Source organism: Neopsephotus bourkii, unplaced genomic scaffold, assembly GCF_033783945.1.
Source record: "Neopsephotus bourkii isolate Nb327-2 ecotype Australia unplaced genomic scaffold, CSIRO-AGI_Nbou_v1 NB_359, whole genome shotgun sequence".
In the NCBI taxonomy this organism is placed as follows: domain Eukaryota; kingdom Metazoa; phylum Chordata; class Aves; order Psittaciformes; family Psittacidae; genus Neopsephotus; species Neopsephotus bourkii.
In genome coordinates this window covers 1826379-1852835 of record NW_026900865.1, presented here as the reverse complement: position 1 = coordinate 1852835, position 26457 = coordinate 1826379, and the positions used below count along the sequence as shown (strand labels likewise).

The window sequence follows — 26457 nt, the reverse complement described above, 5'->3', positions numbered from 1 at the left end:
CTATTATTAGAGGTGGTAAAATATAGTACAGGACAGTTCAATACAGCAGTGCATCCTCCTCTGCCTGCTTTTGGTGTTTCAGGGTACATTGAGGGACATCATCACACAAGTTCCTGTTCCCCTGACCATATAATAAATAGCCAGAAGGCAGCAGAACCAAGTATACCATGTCAGATAGGAATTCCTGAGTCTCCACACAGCCTGAAACCATGGCTCAGTGACAGGTACTATCTCACTGCTTACTGTTACCTATGAAGTAGGGCCTATAGGGATGCTGGGGAGGGACTCTTCATTAGGGACTGTAGTGACAGGACAAGGGGTAATGGGTTAAAACTTAAACAGGGGAAGTTTAGATTGGATATAAGGAATAAATTCTTTCCTGTTAGGGTGGTGAGGCACTGGAATGGGTTGCCCAAGGAGGTTGTGAATGCTTCATCCCTGGCAGTGTTCAAGACCAGGTTGGACGAGGCCTTGGGTGATATGGTTTAGAGCGAGGTGTCCCTGCCCATGGCAGGGGGCTTGAAACTTGATGATCTTAAGGTCCTTCCAGCCCTAACTATTCTATGATTCTAAGTGTCACACAGACAGAGCCTGTAATACTTTCACACGAGTTAATCCAACAACAGGGTGCAGAAACAACACCAAAGGTATGTAAAGGGGGAGTCACAGCACAGAAGATGGAGATAACAAAGCAAAAGGCAGGAAGAAGACTGGCCTGGTAAGAAGAACAGGGGCCAGGTGACAACAAATACAAATAAACTTATGAACAAATGCTTTCTTCTCCCCACGATCTCTGCACAAGTCCTCCTGACATTACAGGGAACTGTGGAGATCTACTCCATTTGACAAACTATAAAATACATGCAGAATCTCATCTTTTCTTCTTCATGAATTTGCCATGCCAGATCAAAGAAGTGGGAATTTGGGACCAGTGCAGTACTGATGCAGCTGGCAGAGCTGTTTATTTGAGAGGCTAAATTCAACCTTCGCTTGGTCGAATAACTTAATTGTGCTTACTGGGAGCTTGCTTTATAAAAGGTTCAATTCTTTCCACTGCCAAGAATCAGAGTTTGCTTTCAGCATGTTGAAATTATCTCAAGGGAAGGCTTTTGTGAGCCAAACCATTACAAAAGTATTCTTAATTGCTTTCCACACTCTTGTTGAAACAGGAGATTATGTAGCAAATCCACATTCTAAACCAGAAAAATTAAGAAGAGAGTAAAGTGAAAAAACAACCTGACAGATAAAAATAATAATCTTAACCACATACCTTAAATAACCAAATGCAACTTCAGACATTAAGAGTTTCTAACAATCATTGTGCCCCCGTGGAAAGATATGATCAAGTTGCGTTAGCGACAGAACATACACTGTGCAGATCTATTTACAGAACTTGTACATGCTGCTATTTGAAAACTATATGACTGATCCATACAGATGCATATTATCTTTATTTGTAAACCATCCCATAAATTAAACAGAACTTATAAGATATCGAGAGCCTTTTGACAAGTAAGTAATTTTTGCTTTCTCTTGGTTTGCTTTTATTAATATGTCAGAAGTTTCAGGAAGGATTAGATTATCTTTTATGCCAGAATAGCAATGCTGACACAACAATATCGAAGCTATCATTGAAAAATGTTAATCCGCAGATAGTTTATCTATTTTACTGAACCACAAACATATTTCTTCAGGTTTTGGTGACAGTGCCTCAGTATGAAGGCAGACAAAAGGAGCAGCTGAATACAGCCTCTGTAATCAACAGCCTTATACTCTTCAAAATGTCTAGGATTATGCCAAGCGAATTCAGAGAATTTCTCAAGTTTAGAGAACAAGGAACCAGAAAGCTTTGAAGACAGATTAGTTAAAAACAGAATGTCCATAAGTACTATGAATCATTTAACACAGATACAGGTGCAGATGGGTCAGACAGATATCACTCTAAATTCACATAAGATGTGACAGATTTTGTCTCTTCAGTGATTCTTCTGTCAGCTCGAATAACATGCAGAGCAATATATCTGCTTTTTTCCCACTTTACAGATGCATCTCATTCTGTCATTTAATAAATATAAGTATCTGAGCGGAAGCCTCTTCTAAATCTGTTCACAAACACACTCTTGTGCATGTTTGAAAATAATTGTACAGGAAGCTCTTAGCATTATAAAAGAAGCATAATTTATAAGTGCTCCCCGATCATTTTCTCTGTAAACAGAATACAAGAAGAGCAGCCCATAATTAGTGGTAGCTCAGCTTAAAGCCAAGGAATGTCGATAAACCAGAAAATTTAAGAGTCTGCCATAAAATCCTCCAGGCTCAAAGTAATCTTAGGGGAGACACTTGCTAAAAGAGGCAGATTAGATTCCATACAGGTTAGCGGATGCACATCACACTACATACTCCCGCCCACAGCCACGTTTAAAATTAGCATGCCACTCACCAAAAACAACAGTTTTTCAGTACACGTTGCTATTTCATATTAAGGTGGAGTGAGTTAGGCTGAGGCAACACACATAGAAAAGTAAAAAGTCTGCAGGCTCCCTACTACATCGGTATAAAATACAGCTACAGAGCTCACAAGCTGCCCTGGTGAAGTATGTTTGTTTGTTTGGAAGTGATTTAGAGATACTTTATCAAGCCCTCAGTCAGAAAGTAGATTTTATTACATTCAATCTCATTAAATAACTCCAAATTAAATTTCATCTAGATTAGAAATATATCCTCAGAAGCTGGATATTTTCAAATTCAGTTGATATACCACAGTTGGACATCTATGAGGCCTTTGACACAGCACTGCTGGACATATTGATGAAAATGCACTACAAAAAAATCAATTCAGGACATCTTAAATGGATTAAAAACTGATTAAATGAAAGATCTCAAAAAAAAAATTTTCTCCAATAGTGCTCTTTCTAGTGGAATCTCATAGGGTCTGTTCTTGATCACAGATAAAAATATTACTGTGTAAAAGTATTGTTCATAAGATTTGCAGAACTTATAGAATCATAGAAAGGTTGGAAGGGACCTTAAAGATCATCTGTGGACTTGCTCAAGTAGGTCTACATTCTTCTTATAGTGGGGGCCCCAGGGCTGGATGCAGTACTCCAGGTGAGATCTCATGACAAGGGGGAGAATCATTTCCTTTCACCTCTGGTCACACCTACTTGATGAAGCCCCGGATACAGTTAGCTTTCTGGGTTGCAGACACACATTACTGGGTCATGAGCTTCTTGTCTCCCCAGGTCCTTCTTCCCAGCACTGCTCTCGATTTATTCTCTGCCCAGCCTGTATTTGTGCTTGGTACTGCCTCAGCCCAGATGCATGATCTTGCATTGGCCTAGCTGAAATTCATGAGATTCGCATGAGTCCACCTCTTAAGCATGTCAAAGTCCCTCTGATGGCATTCCTTCCCTCCTGTGTGTCAACCACACCACACAGCTTAGTGTCATTGGTAAACTTGCTGAGGATGCACTCAGGTCGTGTCCATCTCACCAACAAAGATGTTAAACGGCGCCAGTCCCAGTACAAACCCCTAAGGAATGCCACACATCACTGATTTCAACTTGGACATCGAGCCACTGACTACACGTCTTTGAGTGTGATCACCCAGCTAATTCCTAATCCATCTAGTGGTCCATTCATCAAATCCACATCTCTCCATTTCAGAGACAAGGATGTCATCATGTGGGTCAGTGTCAAGCACTTTGCTCAAGTCCAGTTAGATGACATCAGTCATTTTTCCCTTATCCACCAGTGGTATTATGCCATCACAGAAGGTCACCAAATTTGTCAGGCACAATTTGCCCATAGTGCAACCATGCTGGCTGTCACCAACCTGCTCATTTTCCATGTACCCTCACACAGTTTCCAGGGGGATTTGCTCCATAATCTTGCTAAGCATCAAGGTAAGGCTGAGTGGTCTGCAGTTCTCAGGGTCTTCTTTTTTTTATTAAAAATGGGGTTACTTTTCCCCATTTCCAGCCAGTGGGAACTTCACCAGACTGCCATGACTTCTCCAATACGATGGACAGTGGCTTAGCCACTCCCTCTGCCAGTTCCCTCAGGACACACAGATAACCTGGGTAACCTGGTCTTATTTGAATTCCTGGTATTTTTAACAGAAAACTGTATAGCAGGGTTGAATAACTCACATCAAACTTTACTATGAAGAATTTAGGAGGTAAGATGATTAACTAACTAATCATAGGCGTGCAGCATGATACAGTGCCATGACATATATTTATTTTTAATAACTGTTGAACAGGACGTTGACGGGAATGCTGTATTGTGAATTGCAAGGTATTACGTATTACAAGGCCATCTGCAGAGTGAATGAAGAGGAAGAACAAGAGAAGTTCCCCTAAACCTCTCTCTTTCACCCTGCTGAACAGTTCTTTGGGAAGGAAGAGACACTTCTGACCACTCCTCCTCCATAAATAAAGTAGCAGATGTCAAAAGAGACTGCTGGTAATTAGAACTAGAGAATTCTTTTAGAACTAGAGAACCAGGATATATAAGCTAGTTCCCAAGCAACTGTATCACCACCTACAAGTACAAAAACCAGACTTATATGTGATTTTCACATACATGGCAAAAGAACCCCACTGTATTTACACAAAATAAGACAAAAGTCAGTCAGCTGATTGGAGCTAGCCTAGCTAGAGCCGCAGCCGGCACGCTACAGCGACCGCGATCTTCTACCGAGATCAGGAAAATCAGAGGGGATAGAGCGGAGCCACCGCGATTCCCCACATTAGCCAACACTTCCGGACTCCCGAAGTTCCAGCAGCCCTTGCGAAAGAGCGGCTGACGTGGCGGGCGTTGCCACGGTGACGGCGGGAGATTTAAATTCGGCTGTAAAACTCGCTACTCACACTCAGTCAGCTGATTGGAGCTAGCCTAGCTAGAGCCGCAGCCGGCACGCTACAGCGACCGCGATCTTCGACCGAGATCAGGAAAATCAGAGGGGATAGAGCGGAGCCACCGCGATTCCCCACATTAGCCAACACTTCCGGACTCCCGAGCTTCCAGCCCTTGCGAAAGAGCGGCTGACGTGGCGGGGGGCGTTGCCACGGTGACGGCGGGAGATTTAAATTCGGCTGTAACTCGCTACTCACACTCAGTCAGCTGATTGGAGCTAGCCTAGCTAGAGCCGCAGCCGGCACGCTACAGCGACCGCGATCTTCTACCGAGATCAGGAAAATCAGAGGGGATAGAGCGGAGCCACCGCGATTCCCCACATTAGCCAACACTTCCGGATTTCCGAAGTTCCAGCAGCCCTTGCGAAAGAGCGGCTGACGTGGCGGGGGGCGTTGCCACGGTGACGGCGGGAGATTTAAATTCGGCTGTAACTCGCTACTCACACTCAGTCAGCTGATTGGAGCTAGCCTAGCTAGAGCCGCAGCCGGCACGCTACAGCGACCGCGATCTTCTACCGAGATCAGGAAAATCAGAGGGGATAGAGCGGAGCCACCGCGATTCCCCACATTAGCCAACACTTCCGGATTCCCGAAGTTCCAGCAGCCCTTGCGAAAGAGCGGCTGACGTGGCGGGGGGCGTTCCCACGGTGACGGCGGGAGATTTAAATTCGGCTGTAACTCGCTACTCACACTCAGTCAGCTGCTTGGAGCTAGCCTAGCTAGAGCCGCAGCCGGCACGCTACAGCGACCGCGAGCTTCTACCGAGATCAGGAAAATCAGAGCGGATAGAGCGGAGCCACCGCGATTCCCCACATTAGCCAACACTTCCGGATTCCCGAAGTTCTAGCAGCCCTTGCGAAAGAGCGGCTGACGTGGCGGGGGGCGTTCCCACGGCGAACGGCGACCACTCCCCTGCCCCTTGACTTGAAAAAGCCTTTGAGAGGGCAGCAACACGTCGCTGCCCACCAGGTGCAGGGAGGAACAGGTAGGTCGTTGTGCTGACCAGTATGGTCGCCTCCAGAAAGAGAGCTAGCAGTAAGAGGGCTGTAGCAACTCAGACAGAGACCCCGGCCCTAACTGTGGCTGTTCAGGTCTCTGGATGCAGGGAGTGCCAGAGCCTGCTGCTGCCGGGGGAGGGAGGACAGCATTCCACCTGTGTGAGGTGTGAGCAGGTGGATGATTTGCTCAGCTTGGTGGCTGAACTTAAGGAGGAGGTTGAGAGGCTGAGGAGCATCAGGGAGTGTGAAAGGGAGATCGACTGGTGGAGTAACTCCCTGGCTAACCAGTTGGAACGGCTCCAGGGAGATACCCCCCAAAAGAGGATGGACCCCCTGCCCTCTCAGACAGAGGGGGATGGACTGAGACAGCCCCTGTCATGTAGCTGTCGCCCGGAGGTAGGGGACCGAAAAAATGAGGAGGGTTGGAAGCGAGTTCCGGTTCGGCGTCGTGGGCAGCCCTCCTCCCTTCCTGCCCCGCTTCCCCAGGTGTCCCTCTGTAATAGGTTTGAGGCCCTGGATCTGGAAGGAGAGGTAGGTGAGGATGTGGTGCAAGGCCCGCCTACAAGGCCACATAGGAAAAAGCGGTTGACTTCGCACCTCAAGACTGCCTCTGGTAAGAAAGAAAGAAGGGTCATTGTAGTGGGTGATTCCATTCTGAAAGGAACAGAGGGCCCGATATGCAGAGTTGACCCTCATCATAGGGAAGTGTGTAGTCTGCCTGGAGCCCGGATCAGGGATATCACCAGGGTGCTCCCCAACCTGGTGCGCCCAACAGACTACTACCCGCTGCTGGTCTTCCAGACGGGTGAAGGGGAACTTGCTTCCCGCACTCTGAGGGAGATGAAGAAAGACTACAGGGCCTTGGGGCGGATGGTGAAAGACTCTGGGGCTCAGGTGATCTTCTCTTCGCTCCTTCCATCTTCTGTTGATGATGTGGGACTGAATGAGAAAATGCAGTCCATAAACGATTGGCTTCAAGGCTGGTGCTCCAGGCAGGGCTTTGGATTCTTTGATAACGACTGGTTTTATAGGGCACCGGCCTGGACGTTGGCATGTGGGAAAGGTTTATCGCACAGAGGTAAAAGGATGCTGGGGCACGAATTAGCGGGGCTCATTTGGAGAGCTTTAAACTAGATTTGAAGGGGGATGGGGTTGTAGCTGGGCTTGTCTCAGTGGGACAGCGCTCCGGAATTGATGAAGACTGGGAGGCCTCCTGTAATCCTAGGATGAAATCGGTGTGCTCGGCTCGCTTCCTGAAATGTCTGTACGCCAATGCGCGCAGCATGGGAAATAAGCAGGAGGAGCTGGAAACCTGTGTTAAGTCAGGAGATTATGATCTGGTGGCAATTACAGAGACGTGGTGGGACAGCTCACATGACTGGAATGTAGTCATGGAGGGCTATGTCCTTTTCAGGAAAGACAGGCCAGCCAGGCGGGGTGGTGGGGTTGCTCTATACGTGCGAGAGCAGCTACAATGCGTTGAGTTCTGTCCGGGGACAGATGATGAGCGAGTTGAGAGTCTGTGGGTGAGAATTAAGGGGCAGGCTGGCAGGGGCGATACTGTTGTGGGGGTCTGTTACAGGCCACCGGATCAGGGTGAGGAAGTTGACGAGGCCTTCTACAGGCAGCTGACAGCAGCCTCACGGTCACAGGCCGTGGTCGTCGTGGGGGATTTTAACTTCCCTGATGTTTGCTGGAAGGACTGCTCGGCAACCCAGCCGCAGTCCAGGAGGTTCCTCCAGTGTATGGATGATAACTTCCTCATGCAAATGGTGGATGAGCCAACCAGGAGAGGTGCGCTGCTGGATCTCATCCTCACTAACAAGGAGGGTCTGGTTGAAGGAGTGAAGGTTGAGGGCTGCCTTGGTTGCAGCGACCACGAGATGGTAGAATTCAGGATCTTGTGTGGTAGGGTCAGTAGAATAGCAAGTAGAATCGCAACCCTGGACTTTAGCAGGGCAAACTTTGGCCTCTTCAAGCGATTGCTAGGGGAAATACAGTGGGCTAGGCTGCTTGAAGGGAAAGGGGCCCAAGATAGTTGGTTGACGTTCAAGGACTGCTTTTTCCAAGCTCAAGATCGGAGCATCCCGACACGTAGGAAGTCGAGGAAGAGGGTCAGGAGACCTGCGTGGTTAAATAGGGAATTGCTCGGTATGCTCAAGTGGAAGAGGAGAGTTTACAGGTCATGGAAAGAAGGGCTGGCCACTTGGGAAGAATATAAGGCTGCTGCTAGAGGATGTAGGAAAGCTGCTAGGATGGCTAAGGCCTCCTTGGAATTAAAGCTGGCGAGAGGGGTCAAGGACAGCAGAAAGAGCTTTTTCAAATACATGGCAGGTAAAACTAACACCAGAGGCAATGTAGGCCCGCTGATGAACGGGACGGGTGCCCTGGTGACTGAAGATACAGAGATGGCAGAGTTACTGAATGACTTCTTTGTCTCTGTCTACTCTGCTGGAGGCAGTCCTGAAGAGCCCTGTACCGCTGAGACCCCGGATGAAGATAGGTCAACGGAGCGGTCTGCCTTAGTCGATGAGGAATGGGTTAAAGACCAGTTGAGCAATCTGGATATCCATAAATCCATGGGTCCAGATGGGATGCACCCGCGGGTGCTGAGGGAACTGGCTGAGGTCATTGCCAGACCGCTCTCCATCATCTTTACCAAGTCTTGGGAAACGGGAGAGGTGCCTGAGGACTGGAGGAAAGCAAATGTCACTCCTGTCTTCAAAAAGGGCAAGAAGGAGGACCCGGGTAACTATAGACCGGTTAGCCTCACCTCCGTTCCTGGGAAAGTGATGGAACACCTTATACTTGGTGCCATCTTAAGGCATATCAAGGATAAGAGGGTTATGAGGGGCAGTCAACATGGCTTCACCAAGGGGAAGTCGTGCTTGACCAATCTCATAGCCTTTTATGAGGAAATAACACAGTGGATGGATGATGGCAGAGCGGTGGATGTGGTCTACCTCGACTTCAGCAAAGCGTTTGACACGGTCTCCCACAGCATCCTTGCGGCTAAATTGAGGAAGTGTGGTCTGGATGATCGGGTAGTGAGGTGGACTGTGAACTGGCTGAAGGAGAGAAGCCAGAGAGTTGTAGTCTATGGGGCGGAGTCTAGCTGGAGTCCTGTATCTAGTGGAGTGCCTCAAGGGTCGGTACTGGGACCAGTATTATTTAATATATTCATCAACGATTTAGATGAGGGAATTGAGTGTACTATCAGCAAGTTTGCTGATGACACTAAGCTGGGAGGAGTGGCCGACATGCCGGAAGGCTGTGCTGCCATCCAGAGGGACCTGGACAGGCTGGAGAGCTGGGCGGGGAATAACTTGATGAAATATAACAAGGGAAAGTGTAGAGTCCTGCATCTGGGCAGGAACAACCCCAGGTTCCAGTATAGGCTGGGGAACGACCTGTTAGAGAGCAGTGTAGGGGAGAGGGACCTGCGGGTCCTAGTGGACGACAGGGTGACCATGAGCCGACACTGTGCCCTTGTGGCCAAGAAGGCCAATGGCATCCTGGGGTGTATTAGAAGGGGGGTGGTTAGTAGGTCGAGAGAGGTCCTCCTTCCCCTCTACTCTGCCCTGGTGAGACCTCATCTGGAATATTGTGTCCAGTTCTGGGGCCCTCAGTTTAAAAAGGACAGGGACCTGCTGGAGAGAGTCTAGCGCAGGGCAACTAAGATGATTAAGAGAGTGGAGCATCTCCCTTATGAGGAAAGACTGAGGGAGCTGGGTCTCTACAGTTTGGAGAAGAGGAGATTGAGGGGTGACCTTATTAGTGTATATAAATATATAAAGGGGGAGTGTCACGAGGATGGAGCCAGGCTCTTCTCAGTGGCAAACAATGAAAGGACAAGGGGTAATGGATACAAATTGGAGCACAAGAGGTTTCACTTAAACCTGAGAAGAAACTTCTTCTCAGTGAGGGTGACGGAACACTGGAACAGGCTGCCCAGGGAGGTTGTGGAATCTCCTTCTTTGGAGACATTCAAGACCCGCCTGGACACGTTCCTGTGTAGCCTTATCTAGGTGTTCCTGCTCCGGCAGGGGGATTGGACTAGATGATCTTTTGAGGTCCCTTCCAATCTCTAACCTACTGTGATACTGTGATACTGTGATACTGTGAAAATGGCAATGCCCCACATAATGTATCAAACAGCATCCTTTAGTTGATCTGTACAAACACTGAATTTGGTAGCTGAGGTGATAAATAGGCCAAAAAAATTAAAATAAACCAAAAAAGTTTTCTGTTCAGCAAACAAAAAAGAACTACTAAAATTGTGTTTAAACTCATAAGTTTCATTTCAGCCAAAATGGCATTTTTTGATAGCTTTGGTGTCACGTTACTCAATTATTTCAGAATGAAGGACACTTCAAAAGAAAAATGTTGTTTCGAAGTAAAAATCAAGTAATTTCATTTCTATAACATTAGAATATTGTGTACTCCTGAAAATAAATAGATGTATGTTTGCTGCAAAAACTAAGAACATTTTTATGTTTTAAAAGATCCCCTTTTTTCCTCAACCAAATCTGTTGCTCAGATTGCATCCCATTTCACATTTCAGCCTCTCCTCACAACATCATTGAACCTGTAAATCAGGTGAAAATATATTTCAGGATATGGAAAATAAAAAGGTTATGCTGTGTAAATTACAATCTCCAAATGTCAGTGCTACATTACTGCATACTGTTGTTCACTGATCTTTTCCATCATTCCCGCTTCGAAAGCCTGGTGTAAAGGCTTTAGAAGAGGTGAGGCAAACATTATACTTATCAGTATTTTTCTCTTCTGCAATGATTATACAGAGAGAAAGTCAAAACAAGTGTAATGACTCATAAAAGATTAGCAAAATGTCACATGTAAGTAGTGCTCTTGTGATGACATCTACATAGGAACCTCACTGGTAAATTTGTGTTTGACAAACTGAAACCATGACAGAAAATGGTAAAAGACTGGAGAAAAATCTCAGCCTAATGTAGCTCTGAAGGGAACTCACAGTTGTCAGGCTGAGATGGGAAACAGTCATTCCACTGCAATAATATTGTCATGGTATGCATAAATAAGAAATGCACATAGGTACACCTGCATGCTCTGGTCACTCTTCCAGTATTGATTTCCAAAGTCCATTGGAAGGTTTCCATAAGAGCTGCATGGCTAAATCCCAGAGCCAGCAATAAACATCTGACGCATGCCTTTAAAGATTCTTACTTTTGAGTCTCATTAGATACAATGAACTCTTAGATCTGTATTTAGACAAGCCATATGCAATGTATAAAAAAAAGCATCTCAAAAGAAAAAAGCTTAAAACTTAATCCAAACTTTAAAACCCCACTCACTGCAAGCTAACATTTTGAAAAGTTTGTTCCATCCCCTTTTGATTGACCAAGACAGAAACTTGAGCATAATCTTGTGATACCTTTTTTGAGACTAATAACATTTTATTAACCTAAACGTTCTGTTAAAAAAATCAGTTTCTGCCTTGTATTTCTCAGTTGGGACATCTGTCTAGAGTGGAAGGTATATTCCACCATTGTCACTGGTACTTTCTGATTTCAGTTTGTTTCAATCTCAGTTATGGAACCCTGAAAAATAGATTAATGTGAAGTCTTGAAGAAATTGTAAATAATGTGAATCACATATAGAGTGAAGAAACAGCAAGGATTTGTAATTTTAAACGGGCATCTTAAATTGTGTTTAAAATCCATCTTTAAATAGAAATGCCTGGCATGGTTCTTTTAAAATAACTCAAATTTAGCTCTATTACTAAAGAAAATCAACAACTGAAGCATCAACAAAGAGTTATAAGACTTTTTTATCCATGAAGCCTCCACATCATTCCTCACATTTGCACTTACTGAAACAAAATAAATTAGGAAGAAAAATAACCTCCAAGTAGCAAGCTCAAAGGTCTTCTAAAGAAATGGTTCCTATAGTACCAAATCCTGGACTGAGATGTTATGGGGAGTGAACTTGGTCCAAGCAACCTGTAATCATATCAGGAGTCATCCTTACCAGATAAAAAGCTAAAGGTGTGTTGCCTCCCTCTCTTATCAAATAAATGCATCATTCACAATTCACATCTTTTTTGAAGACTTTTCACCTTAAATCCACAGAAAGCTGGCATAAGTCCTTCTCCTTATCAAAAGGCCTTCACAGGTTTCTCATTCTTGAAACCTAGTCAGTCTGCTCATGAGAGCAATTGTGCAAGGTCAGACTGAAAGCACATCTCTTCCAGTAAATACTACCTAACCATCATCAGCAGGAGCCCTGTAAGATGTTTACACAGATCTTTTAACAGGTTAAACATACAGGGATAATTTTCCCAGAACATGATTCAAATCTCTATCAATTTGCATCTCAGTTAATTTGTCAGGCAGAGAGGGCATGGTTCTTTTTAACAAGACTTGGTGAAGTTTTCTTCAAGGAAGTGACCATTTCTGAAGCCATGTAAACTTTTAAAGAGTCCACAACATCCTGAAGCAAACAGCTCTACAGCTCAACCACATACAGAAACATAGAATCATGGAATAGGTAGGGTTGGAAAGCCCCTTAAAATCATCAAGTTCCAACCCCCCTACCATGGGCAGGGACACCTCACACTAAACCAGGTCACCCAAGGCTCTGTCCAACCTGGTCTTGAACACTGCCAGGGATGGAGCATTCACAACTTCCCTGGGCAACCCATTCCAGTGCCTCGCTACCCTAACAGGAAAGAATTTCCTCCTTATATCCAATCTAAACTTCCCCTGTTTAAGTTTTAACCCATTACCCCTTGTCCTATCACTACAGTCCCTAATGAAGAGTCCATCCCCAGCATCCCTATAGGCCCCCTTCAGATACTGGAAGGCTGCTATGAGGTCTCCATGCAGCCTTCTCTTCTCCAGGCTGAACAGCCCCAACTTTCTCAGCCTCTCTTCATATGGGAGGTGCTCCAGTCCCCTGATCATCCTCGTAGCCCTCCTCTGCACTCAATCCCATTGTCCATGTCAGCAACAAAGATGTTGAACAAGACCGGTCCCAACACTGATCCCTGAGGGACACCACTCGTTACTGGTCTCCAGCCGGACATTGAGCCATTGACCACAACTCTTTGGGTGCAGCCATCCAGCCAGGTCTTTATCCACCAAGTGGCCCATCCATCAAATTGATGTCTCTCCAATTTAGAGACAAGAATGTCATGTGGGACAGTGTTGAACGCTTTGCACAAGTCCAGGTAGATGACATCAGCTGCTCTACCGCTGTCCATCAGTTCTGTAGCCCCATCATAGAAGGCCACCAAATTGGTCGGGCAGGATTTCCCCTTAGTGAAGCAATGCTGGCTGTCACCAAGCGCCTTGTTGTTTTTCATGTGCCTTAGCATGCCTTCCAGGAGAAACTGCTCCAAGATTTTGCTAGGGACAGAGGTGAGACTGACTGGTCTGTAATTGCCCGGGTCATCCATTTTCCCCTTCTTGAAAATGGGGGTTATATTTCCTTTTTTCCAGTCATCGGGAACTTCACCTGACTGCCATGATCTTTCAAATATGATGGACATATCATGCAAAGAACCTCCATCTCCCTCCAAGACCTAGCCTGATTGTTCTCTCCTTTCACCTCCTTCCTCCGTGGACTTTGGGAGTTCATTCTTTCTCTTTCAGCACTCTGTCCAACCTACCGCACTTGGAAAATTTCCTGATCCCCGGCTGATCAGTCCCGTATGGAAGACAGTTGAATACAAAACCTGACCCCTCCAAACACTGTGAATTACATATGCCACTTGCCTGTCATATTCATGCTGATCTCAAGAATATTACAGGACTCTTCCCGATGGACCACTGAGGTTTCCATCTTTGTAATTAATATTCTTGTTCTCTAGTTTTGTTATGTGAAGAAAGTGTAGGTCACAGTATCTATCACCTTACTTGGACTGAAAGTTTGCAATCTACTGTGCTTGTTGTTTTATTAGTTTCTCAGGAAGTTAAGATGCAAGATGTGATAAACAAAAGTCAATAGCATCACCTTTAAACATAACACCAAATCTGTCATGATAAGCGCTAAAAAAACCCTAATTGATCCTGGAAGCATGTTGCAATGTATTCCCTAAAACCCACATTGTTAAGCATATGAGACAAATACCTAGGAGTCATGACATGATTTTCAATTACTGGAGCCTGAGTGAGATCCCCAGCTAAAAGAACATGCTCTGTCGAGTGCCTGAAGAAAACCATAACCTCCACAGGGCATCGTGTTGGAAGGTACAGAATCTGTTGTGAGCCTGAAGGAATAATTAACCAGAGATGGTCACGACACTGCAGACAGATGGCAAGGAACTAACCAGGGAAATGAAGAAGTCCTTCCTCAATGCCCTTTTGACAATCTTACACAAACAGCCTTCCATTCCAGAATGACCACATAAAGTGAAGCTGAACCAAAGTAACCTCCAGTATCAAAGGCCAGCTCAGTCACCACACCTGTTATCTCAAAAAAACCATGCTGAAGTCCCAAACAGATTTCTGGTTTTAGAGGAAAAAGGTTTTATTCAGTTCATTACCAGAATAATGACAATTTTGAAAGTATGAAAATGAAGTAAAGTTGATACTCTCTGGTAGCAGTAAGTGGCTTTTTTCACTTGTAACTTTCACTGGGAATCTCGGTCAGAGAAATCTAGCATTTACCTAGGATGAGCAATCTTTAAAAGATACTTTCAAGAAAACGTCCCTACACAGGGGAAAGAAGATCTCTTAAGAAGCCCTGAATATAGATCATTCCACCACCCAGATACCTTCTAGTGAATGATGGATGAGACACTCAAAATGCCCATCAAAATCATACACTCATCAAAAAAAACATAACCAGTAGAATACTATACAGTTAGGTTTCATGTCTATTTACAAAGGCTTTTTTTCCCAGCAGAGAGCAAATACTCAGTCTGGAACATGGAGCTTTGTCAAAATTCCTATTAACTTTAAGAGGTCTTAAAAGAAATTTTTATTTTAAATGAAACACAGGCTTAAATGCAATTGTCCCAGCTTCGTATTTGTACAAAGATCTCAAAGTCCTGCCACTTCTGCAAGCAGAACATTTAAAAAGCCCTTGACAGAGATTTTGAATCCTGAGTGTTCAAGCATAGGTCTGAGGTCTTTCAGAATTGCACAAGTTGCCCCAAAGCACAGGTTTAAAATCTGAGCTATAAAAGGTAGAAAGGTTTGCTGAGACCACTGTTTTCCCTGTGACATTACAGGGTAAGTTTCCCAGCCTTTCTTGGAGGCTGAACAGCCAGGAAAAATTCTGCTTACTCAGTGGCACAGGCAGAGTGTTCTAAAAGAGGTCTCGGCACCCGGTTTGGTGCAAACTGAGTCTGATTTTTGCTAAAGCAGCAAGAATTGTCCTGCGATAAGGAATTGTAGCAAGTACATACTGTTAAATGTTCTCACCAAAGCTGGTAGAGATAGAAACATTGTTTGCTGCATCCCCTTGACAATACTATTATTTGACTTCCCAGTGCATCTTTCAGGCAATACCATCTACCAAGCCCAGCTTCAGTTTTGCATACACACCAAATGAACAATGCCCTTCTCTCAGTTTTAATCTTGTTATAAACTCTGTGAAAACTTCTATGAAGTTACACTACCAAAAACTGCCTAACTCATCTGTAGTTTCCAGGAGAAAACCTTCTTGTATAACTACAGTATGGACCAGGACAGATCCTGGTTCAAAAATAAAAGGCTACAATGTCTTACGTAAATCTGGGGGTTGAGTGAAGAAAGGGCAGTGATCTGAAGGTCATAAATATTCTGGCTATGCTCACTCCATATGCTCTGAAGTCCAACTATAAATAGCCTTCAAAATGCTACACATTGCAAGAAAGTTGACTAACCCAGCTTTCACTTTGTAATGTGAGGGTAAAAGTCTAATGATGCCACAGAAGGGCAGTGGAAAAGAGCTGCTGAAGTCATGTAAGACATCTGCTGAAAGGGTCCTAGCTGTGAATTTCCATAGAGAGAGCCTGCTGGCTTTAAGACAGACAAAGAAATGAGAAAGTACAAGGCCAGCCAGAACAAGGTCAACTCTTCATGGGGAGCGAGCAAAGCAGCGAAACACTGGTTTGAGTGGTCTATGGGAGGGAGAAGGGAACAGCCACACACACCTCAGCTTCCGCACATCCAATTCAGAACAAATCCTATAGCTAGTTATGACCTCAGACTAATTCCCTTTCACATGTCAAAACAAGTCACACATATTTATACGTTCAGGAGTCAAATCACTGCAAACAGAACCTGGGTCTTCTGCCACTTTTTGCAGATCTTTTATTAATAAATTTCATTGACTCTGAATTGTACTTCCAAGAAAAAGCTACTGATGTGCTGGTCTCTGTAGCCTTCTTGCTCCCTCTGCTCCCTCACAACTCTTTTTAACCTTCTTGTGCTCTTTCCAGCTGCTGGCACTGGCAATTTCAAACCATTACCCTAACCCTGGGTATCCGCATTCCAGGAAGTAGCTAGCTAAATCTGGACACAATCACTAGCACTTACAGTGCCAGAGTTGCTTCTGTCATACTGCCCTTGCAACAGCTCTCAGTGAGTTCTCACTGTGACAGTAAAAAGGACTCTGACGTCTGTTTGGCTTCACAAACAAATATCACCCACCACTTTGGAAATCACTTCCCCACACCCCAAATTACAATTTTGGATAGATGCTGAATTGTAAATAAATATCCCAAGAGCATGCAAAAGAGAAGCCGACTCCTTTCCCCACCTGTAACAATCAAAGCAGGTGAGCCACAGATTTCAATAGGCAAGAAAAAAATCTAACCATTAGCTACACCTGAAAGTATCCTCAAAATATCCAAACAAAGAAAAAAAGCTATATATTACTTTTTCTTCAAGGACATTGCCAAAAATATCAATTTAAATTAACTCCCCAGAATCACAGCAAATTTATTTTGAAAACAGAAGCAAAACGATTTTTTTTATGAACAGTCTTCTGTTCCAGGCAATCAAAGAAAGCAGATTATGAAATCTAGTATTTGATCCATTTTTCACAGGCACAGTGCAGAAAACATCTATGCCTAGGCCACAGATTCGTACACACAACGCTTTCTTTGAGAAGTGTCTAGATGAGCTAGGCTCATTGATCTAAGATTTTGTGGATCTGAAGTTCTTGAAGGGCAGCCAAAAGTTTCACTTCAGTTTTTAGCTCCTTCCGGAACTTAAGATCCTGCTTCTTGTTCCTAAAATACTTAAACATATTTACACTGTATACAACATTATGCTGAGATGCATGAACCGGGAAAGGTCCTTAAAAGAAAGAACGGCATCCTTAAAGTTTTATTTTCTATTTCAAATTAACCACTGAGGGCAGATTTTATTCTAAAAATAGATTTTGGGCTCAGAACTGGAAAACAGTGTGGGGTTTGTTTATTTATTTTTAACATGTTGTCACATTTCTCTATCTATCACTCCTTTCAAGTTGCACAGGTTCAATTACTTGGCCCCTATGTTTACTATCAAACATTTTCTGATTGTATGAGGATGACCTTTCTCCACAGAACTACCATCTCATGAACATTGTCTCTCCATAAGCCCTTTGAAGGACACATTATAACTGAAGTGGGTAATTTTAGTAGACTAAGTAAGGATTCTGAAAGCACTTACTTGGCTTCAGACAAAGCACAAGTGTTGCATACTGCACTGGAGTGCTCATCAATGTTCGTGTTTATTCAGAGCATCAGGGACTTTTTCTGAGAGTTTGCTGCCCCCAAGCAGCTCCCAGATGCTGGATGCTGTCTCCCATGGAGTATGTTTTCCTTCTTCTTTTACAGGTCCCATGTCAAAGAACAAGTATCCTACCCAAATTCTCGGTACTGTTTCTGGAGAAATTTCAGTCTTACAAATTGAAGGGCTGGAAAACAGTACTTTCAGCCCAGACCTGTCATAAAAAGGAAGCCTGATTTACCAGTCTTCCTACAGTATGAGGTGCTCCAATTTGAGTAAGTGATCACTAGGGCTCAGTAATGCTCCACTGAACACCTGGCATGAGACCCACAGTATATATCCCTGACAGAGGATGGTTAATTTCCTATATATAGAAGCATCAATAATACAGCAATATCATGAAATCAAAGAGAATGGGTAAGCAAGATAAGATTTATAAAAGGAAATAAAGGAAATACTTTTTCCTTTAAGATTAAAACAGGTCAATAAAAATTGTCCAGGTCATCATAGATAACTGCACAGCTATTTAAACTCTCATTTTCCACAGTTTTGAAGATTGCTTTCCAAACTATGATGGGGAAATACAGTATTTTCAATTATTACAGGCAATGTCATAAAAGCATTCCTCTGTAGAACTGCAAAATTCAACACCTGTGAAGGACCAAAGTCTGTTAGTCCTGAACTACAGGAAAACTCGCAAATTTGATCAGCTGAAGTTCTTCTGCCTGCAGCTCAAGCTTAGGCATATTTATGAAACAATCAAAAGCACCTGCAAGAAAATTCAGATTTGGTCCCCAAAATAGCATGCAGCTGTCCTGATAGCTTTGCCTAGATCAGAAAAATTCTGTTCAAATTCTGTTTTGATTAGGTAATCTGATCATTGCTTTGAGGTTGTTTCACTACAGTTTGAAACAATGAATGCCTCAACTAAAAATACACTGAATATCAATTCTTGCACTAAAGAGCCTTTTTATCTTAGGGCTACAACAAGCATCTCCCAAGCATCCAAAGTCCACAGTGATTCTAACCTCATAGCTTGTACAACAGCATCTCCTGGCTAACTAAGCCTTCTACCTAAAGGACAAAGGTGAAACTCCTTCTTGTCACTTGTACTGCACAATAGCTATGACAACTGAACTAAATAATCTGAACTAGAAATGCCAACTCATCCTCTGTGCAATGAAGATGCAGTTCCTACAACCGCTTGTTCGGTGATCGAGACCTAAAAATGTTCTAAATCACATTTGGTTTGAAGTCAAAATTTTCAATTAAATGTAAGAGAAAGGGGATAAATTCAAGATGCAACATGCTAGTTGCAATCAGCAAACTATTTTCTCTTGGGAATGTCTTGAAGAAATCTTTGGAAATAAAACCCACTGCAGATATCATTACACTAAATGTACGCAAAAACATTATTTAGGTGAAGATTGTTTGGAGATAGGGATTAGCTTCTTTGAATAGACTACTTGAATACAAACCTTATTAAGGTTTCTCTTTTTTCCAGGACTTCCTGACTGCCTTTGAAGAAAGCTGGATCTCCAGATTTCTGTCAAATTTTTGACCTGGCAATGTTTAGTGTAGAGAAGAGTTTCATACAGATCCAAGTCAGGACTCCTCAGGGCTGATAGATTAACAAGTAGTTTAAATTTGATTTAACTAGGGAATTTGATTAAAATACAGAGTTGTTTTTCCAGCATATGGGCTGTATTGTATGCACATAATCTTTTTACATACACAAATGACAGCAAGTTATGCAGGCTGTCTCACAGTTCACATATGCGACCTTAATTAGCGGTTATGGAAAGTTTCTACTCTCAGTTGCAGAACTGCAGATTACAGCTAAGGTCAGTGGAACACATAAGGACTGCTTATCCCTGATATAAAATCTCACAGGCATGCATCAGTCAAAACCAGACCTGAAAAACTCTTTTGAGAATGCTTTGAGCACGTGCGAAGGTTGGGTTTATTGGCTCCAAGAAAGACATCTGCACCACTTGAGGTAAAATCTGCTGTCTCCTCATGTTGAAGTTTCATTCCTATTAGTACTAAGCAGTACAGCTGATGGAGCCCACTCCAGCAGGTCAGCTGGACACTAAAAAAAATCAAGTGATCTCCCTAGGAAGCAGACTTCCTGGTCTACACACTTAGAGTGGAAGTAGGATGAAAGTCAAGATTCTACTGAGAGGTTTTTCTGATGCTGTCTTCTATGTTGCTATGTAAAAGAAATTACATTGCTTGAAGAGCTAAGAGTAGCAAAATTTCTTCTAGAAAATAATGCTGGTATACTCATTTGGGAAAGCTTGTAAGCAAATGAAAGGTGAAACAATTCAGAAGGACTTCCAAAGTTCTGCCTTTCTACTTTTTATTATAAAAATGGGGGCTGATCATAAATACATCTATATAGCAAACGAAATAAAACCTGACAAAAGCTACAAAGGTTAATGCTTCAAATTTAATGCAAACAGTGAACCAAGTTAATAATGCAACTGCTTAATATGGGGAAATAACTTAATGACTCGACAGATATTCACTACAAACACAATATGTATACATCCCGATTTAATGGGTCCTACAAAAGCCACCATATAAATCATCAGAAAGCAGATAATTAAGGTTTATTTTCTACTCTTTTTCAAAGTCTGTGCTTGTTTACATCAGGTACATATGCCTGTGTACAGCATGTGAACTGCTGCTTAGAGGCCGTGCGGCACTACAACTTTCAAGTACTTTTATCTCATCTATGGGATATAGAGATTGGAGTGAAACAGGTTCAGCAGAAATATTCCACTCTGCACAAGTACTGCTGGGCAGCTGTTTGCTCTTGTTTTTGTGAAAAGAATTTGTATGAACTCAGCAAACAGCAAAAAAAGCAGAGGCATAGCCTTGCTGCTAACATTAGACGTCTTGCTTTATAGATGGTATCCTCATGGGCAGAGCTCGCAGGTGCACAGGCAGATGCAGGCTCATGGCTTGGTCAAAACCCGGTTCAATATGCAATGGTCTCTTTGAATGAAGGATGAACTTTGTTCAGCCCTGATTCATTTTCACCTAAACAGCATTCACCACGAGTTCAGCTGTACAAATTGCTGATGTTAATTCGTTCTATTATAGACAGGCCCTAGGGTTTTAAACTGTACTCATCAATCTAAGTCCATCTATCCACTCTAACATTTAAAGACAGATTAGGTCATTAGTTTTGAAACCTGTGATAACAGTTATTGCAACTTATCATGAGTAATGTTCTAAGAATTTTTAAATGTTTTGGTGGGTTTTTTCACTGTAGAGGCACTTAAAAACAAATTATAAAACTTTTTTTTTCTTTTCCTATAAAAGAGGAGAGCTAAATACATTAGAAGGATAATATTTATTCATTCCTCACATTCTTGCAGGAGCTTACAATTTTACCTGCCATGAAATATTTTATGTCTGTATTATAAGTAGCATGAGAAACTTTTATTTCAAATATTACATTTTTTGCTATTTACATCATTTCTTGCAATTAAAATTAAAAGAACTCTCCATGAAATGGTACTTAGGATCTTTGCAACCATAATTAACCTTCTCATGTGTTTTGCAATTAATTAGAAAGTTAGGAAACTGCATTATTCGGTACTCTGGATGTTTCAACTCTAATTAGTCAGATATTGATGTTCTGTTAATACAAGTGTCCTGCAACAAGAGCTTATCAAATACTGGTATTAGAGGAATCAAGGCAGGTTTTCCATAGTCTAGAAATAGTAAAGAGTCTTGAAAAGCTTCAGCAAAGTAAAACATTTTACTGATAGTGAGGAGTGAAGAAAGGAATTCTGGGAAAGAAAAAAAGTGGGATATGGGATGAGGAGGGAGGGTACATTGCCTAATAATGTCAGGATTAGGGTCTAAGCATTTTTTTACCTAGTGACTTCAAGTGTTGCTGTCTACACTAAGAATTGCTTCACCACATAAATTATAAGCAAAACTACTTCCTATGTTTAAGATTCTCTCTAATTCTGGAGTAAAGAGTTTAATAATCTAGAAAGTAGTAAAGCAGATGCACTTTTTATATTACTTACTCCCATTAGACAAATGAAGGTGAACTGTTTTGTTTTCTTTTCTTTGGGGGGGGGGGGGGTGTCAGTTCTGTCAATTGATTCTATCCAGTTCTAATGAGTACAAGTTGGAGACTGATGTCAGTAGACTTATATTTTACAAAGAGACAAAACTAAATAAACTTAATGAATCACAGTCAAGTGGCTTATGGGAAAATCAAAATCACAAGGAAATCTTTATAAAATTCTCATGGTTTATTTTGAGAAAACACTAGCAGATGTTAGAAATTGTGTATTTTCCACGATGTTAGAACTTGTGTATTTCCCACTCCTCACAGGTCGAGGCACGTGGACCACCCCAGCTAGGACAACATACCGACTTACAGCTGTAGACCTTATGAGGCAGCTGCAGTAAGGACTAAGGACTGAAAGATTCTCTAGCACGGGTCAGTCTTGAAAGTGAACCAAAATAAAGGACAGAGAAATCTTTTCCTTTATCTTTGTTCAGCACCTGACTCCTGACTGATTATGTTAAGTGCCACTGTCACAAAAATAATACAGAACATGCCTTTTTCAGGACTGGGCATTTGGTTTCTCTGAAACTCCATAAACAGGTTTCTACACATGTTCAGTTTATGCTTACTCATCCACGTGGAAACTCTTCCTCTTGTTTTCCTCAATTACACCACATTCCAATAAATGTTTATTCTGAAGTTAACTACCCTTCTAGATGATACTCTCAGCAACAGAAGTTGACCTGTGAAATAAAATGCAATCAACGTCATGCTCTTAATGATTTAGAAAGAAAGCTGAAATCACCCTTTCCAGACCTATCTTTAAAAAGCTAGTCTCTGATTATTTATTTCTCTTAGAATTATTGGAAACATTAAATTTAGTTTACCCAGTCTGGCCACTAGGCTCATAACTTGTGCAATTTTCTCAGTCCTCAGCTGAAGATCCAGCCTTTCAATTTGGAATAGAGGTATTTTTTCACACATTAGGATTTGCATTAGACTACATCACTAAGTGACAGACAAAAAAAAAGAGATGAAAATAAAACTTCCAGTAGAAATTTCCTCCAAGGTTAATTAGTTCATAATTGTTGTATGTGATGCTATTATTCCTATTCAGTCAGTAGCTATCAGTAACATAGATACTGATATTTTTTGAAATTCAGACATCTAAATTTAGGAATTGAAATACAAGTATTTAGTTCCTTTGACTAAACGTGATGTCTGACATGTCATAGATCTGATACAGTGCTATAAACCCCATCCAAGTATCTCAGATACTTTGACACATTTCAAATGCTCACTACAGATAGGTAAAATAGACCTCTAAGGCAACCTATTCAATGTGACCCACTTGGTGTGACATGAAGTGCAGTTCAGCTGACCCAAAGTAGGTACCTGTTTTAGAGCAAGCAGAATCACTCTACAGATCTATGGATAAGGGACTGGATTCAGATGCCCAACCATAACCATCTAGAGCCATCTGAGATGCCCAAGGGAAGGGATTAGCAGGTATGATGCAAGGCATCTTGTATCTGATTCATATCAAATATTATAGCACTTGTAGGCTAGACAAGATACTCCAGGGTGTTTTAAACTATGTTACGCACCTGAACCCTACCATGGATCTCCCTCTACTATGAAGCTAAAGCAGCTTTTTCAGACGTAGATAGATACAACTGGATACCTATTTTAGGTGTCAGTCTCAAACTGAATCCCGCCTCTTCTCTCCTTTTTGGTAGGCTATGGCTGAATTCCTAACACCAAAAACCAAGCAGCAATGGATTTTTTTACAGACTTCACATAGAAGCAACAAGTTGACACACAAAATGTTTTACCCTTTGCACATCTTTTAAAGTATCTGAAGAAGGAGTTTGTAAAATAGAACATTGTAGCTCTACATAGGTTTATTATCTAACAACAAAATGAGTCGCAACTAAAGGCATATTTACTTTTAATCCTGTGTAGCTTGTGTTTTGTGGTGGGTTTTTTTGGTTGTTTTGGGGTGTTTTGGTTTTATTTTTGAGAAAGAGAGATGTCTAAGGTGTTCTTTTCAGATTTTGTGTACTGGCTCAGGAATTTTATTTGATAATGCACCACTTTATACTTTTCCAAATACCAGGGGACTTAATACATTCTTAAGCAGAGGCTTCAAGATTAAAAAGAATAGCTTCAGTAAAATGAAAATTACTACTATGCTTGCGAACAGGTAAAGAAACATAATACTATGAGACCTATGAGATACTGCTACACCTAGCTGTATCATTCCAAATCACAGAATTTAATTGCTGGAAAAAGGTATTCAGGCCAACCCAGTAACACAAGATGGTGGTAAAACACAATTGTAGCTGGTTTCCACTTTCCAGAATTGCTAATATCAGAAAAGAGGTAGATTCCAACTACTAGTTTTATTAGTGTTAAAAATACTGAAAGATGGCTTCACCTTCACCTTTTCAATCAAAATCAGCCACCCAAGTAGTTTTTATTATATGAGATATACAGAGTGAATTTCAGAGTATCTGCAATGGTCATGTGAAGGGCTTGACTCTCTTTTCTCTGACAGATCTAGGCCATCCGAGCAAGTTTTAAACTCCATCACCTCTGAGTGAAATTAAAAAGCAGGTATGCAGTACTCAGCCTGAAAGCTTGTCTGAAGGCTAGCAAAGAAACTGAACATATGGAATTAATCACGACAGAATGTGATGCTATTTTAATAACCAACATTAATGACAGGACTCCTAGCAGTTGCAAAATTAGCTGAATCTCTGTCGTGTTTGTGGTGTCTGTTGCTCAAGTCCTTTAGATTCCTCTCAAATAGATACTGTTAGACACACAGTTGAGAAACTGCAGAAGCCAAACCAACCTAGGCTTCAGAATGGAAGAGATAAACTGAAGAGTAAGATAGAAAGGACAACCCTTGTTTTGAAATCCATTTTATACTTTGCTATATTCGATTCTTAATAATAAACATAAATGCAGACTTTTTTTTATTCCATCTGGTAGCAAAATCAGTTAGACCTGCCAAGGAAGCTTGGTGTGAAGGTCAGTGTGTACTACGGAATGGCAAAATTATCACTATGGTCAAAGAGACAGGGGCTCGAAACTATTCAAGGTAGGAGGAAGTACACTCAAACGACAAAAAAGGGAAAAAATAGATCTAAATCAGGAATCATGACAAGCTCATTTGAAATTTAACTGGTAAATTAAAACTGTCATGGAAAATTGCCACTATAAATTATTGCAGAAGAATACAAGTATATAGAAATTCTTAATTGTTACTGTGTAGTTACTAATCTAAGACATTATTTCACTCAATCATCATCTTAAAAGGGAAAAAAGCAGTGGAAAAATCTAATGAAACTATAGATTTGGTTTCGTTTTTCAAATAATGTGTTTTGTGGACATTCTCCTCTTCTGTTTTTGTTTTCTTCAGTTAGAAAGCATTTACAATAGTTAAGAATGAAAAGGCCTTACAAACCAGCGTTCCACGGAAAGGCATAGGCAGAGATGCCTTTCTCCAATATACGGTTGGACATTTATGGAAAACAGTAATGAAATGTCTTTAACAAATGTGAGAAGAACACAAAAATAGAACAGAAGGCAGGGGCCAGGTACAGTTTCCTTCCTCCAAAATAGGAATGACTGTTCAATGCCTGCACGAATTAGTGTTATGTAAGTCCTCCTGTAACACTGTCATGAGAAACACTGGCAACTTCTGCACTCCCTCACAAAAGAGAACTACTGAATAGAAGCTAAATGTCTTTATTGGGAACATAGTCACTGGAGAACCTCAGCTGATAAAAAACAAACCAGAGAAATTGCTTGTCCGTTATGCTATTTCCTTTTCCAGTGGGCTCCAATAACAGACTTCTTATTTCATGGACAGTGGATTAAGTTCAAGAATTCTCCTGACATGAAGGAAAAGGAGAGTCTAAAGAGAACAAGGATTTTCAAATAGTAATTTTTACTAGAAATATTCAAATTGTGGGAGCCAACAAATCATTATGTGCAGAACTCCAACACCCCTTCTACCTCCAAAATCCAAATTACCTGTAATCGAATACCTGAAATCAGTATGGAAGGCCTGACTCATCCTTTGGCAAAGGCCAACTGAGAAAATATTAACTAACCAACAAACAATATGAAAAGTAGTAACATGAAGAAAGATGTACCTTTAAATCTTTACGATCTCTCATCGCTACGATCTGAGCTCCACAACCCACTGCTGAACCAGGGACCTATTATATACAGTATATATAGCAAAATATTGCACGTTTCTCTCTTGGTTTCTCTTGGTAATGCAGACTGATACATTTCTGTCTGCCACATAGATATTCGTATACAATCAGTTTGTAACTTTTTCACAATAGTTATTGGGACATAAATGTATCTTATAAGCAAGTGGAAATACTAGTTGTAAATAAAAAGAATAAATATATTTGTGGAGCGATAACAGCTTAAAGTCACAACAGTCTGGCCACTAACCAAAAATATGTTATCTCCACATGCTAGGCAAAAGTTAAACAGATCTTCTGGACAAGACAGAGTTTAAAAGAAACAGGCAGTTATAACGCATCTCTCCGGGAAGGAGGCAATGAATTATCAACAACTGCTTGAGTTAAGACACTGAAAAAAAGACACAGAGAGACTAAAATATGCAACTCAGAGTAGCTGTGGACATAGCATTCAATCATAGCTTCTTTCTTTTTCCAGTAAAATAGAAAAGTTTAGTTAGGATTGGGTATACATAAACTTTCATCTCTTTACATAATGGGTAGGAAATTTGGGGAGATAAAAAGTATTTTGCA

The 26457-nt window shown here is 41.9% G+C and overlaps 1 protein-coding gene across 6 annotated transcripts in view; it reads right to left on the bottom strand.

Annotated features, from left to right (window-relative positions):
• TAFA2 (TAFA chemokine like family member 2) overlaps nucleotides 1–26457 on the bottom strand; it is a 203070-nt gene that overhangs the window by 164677 nt on the left and 11936 nt on the right. Inside the window, exon 1 of one of the 6 annotated variants that reach the window (XM_061348534.1) lies at nucleotides 22282–22373. The exons of the other annotated variants lie outside the window; for them this stretch is intronic. The gene's annotated coding sequence lies outside the window, so the exon portion shown is untranslated. Of the gene's footprint in view, nucleotides 1–22281; nucleotides 22374–26457 lie in introns of those variants that run through there. 6 annotated transcript variants of the gene reach the window in all.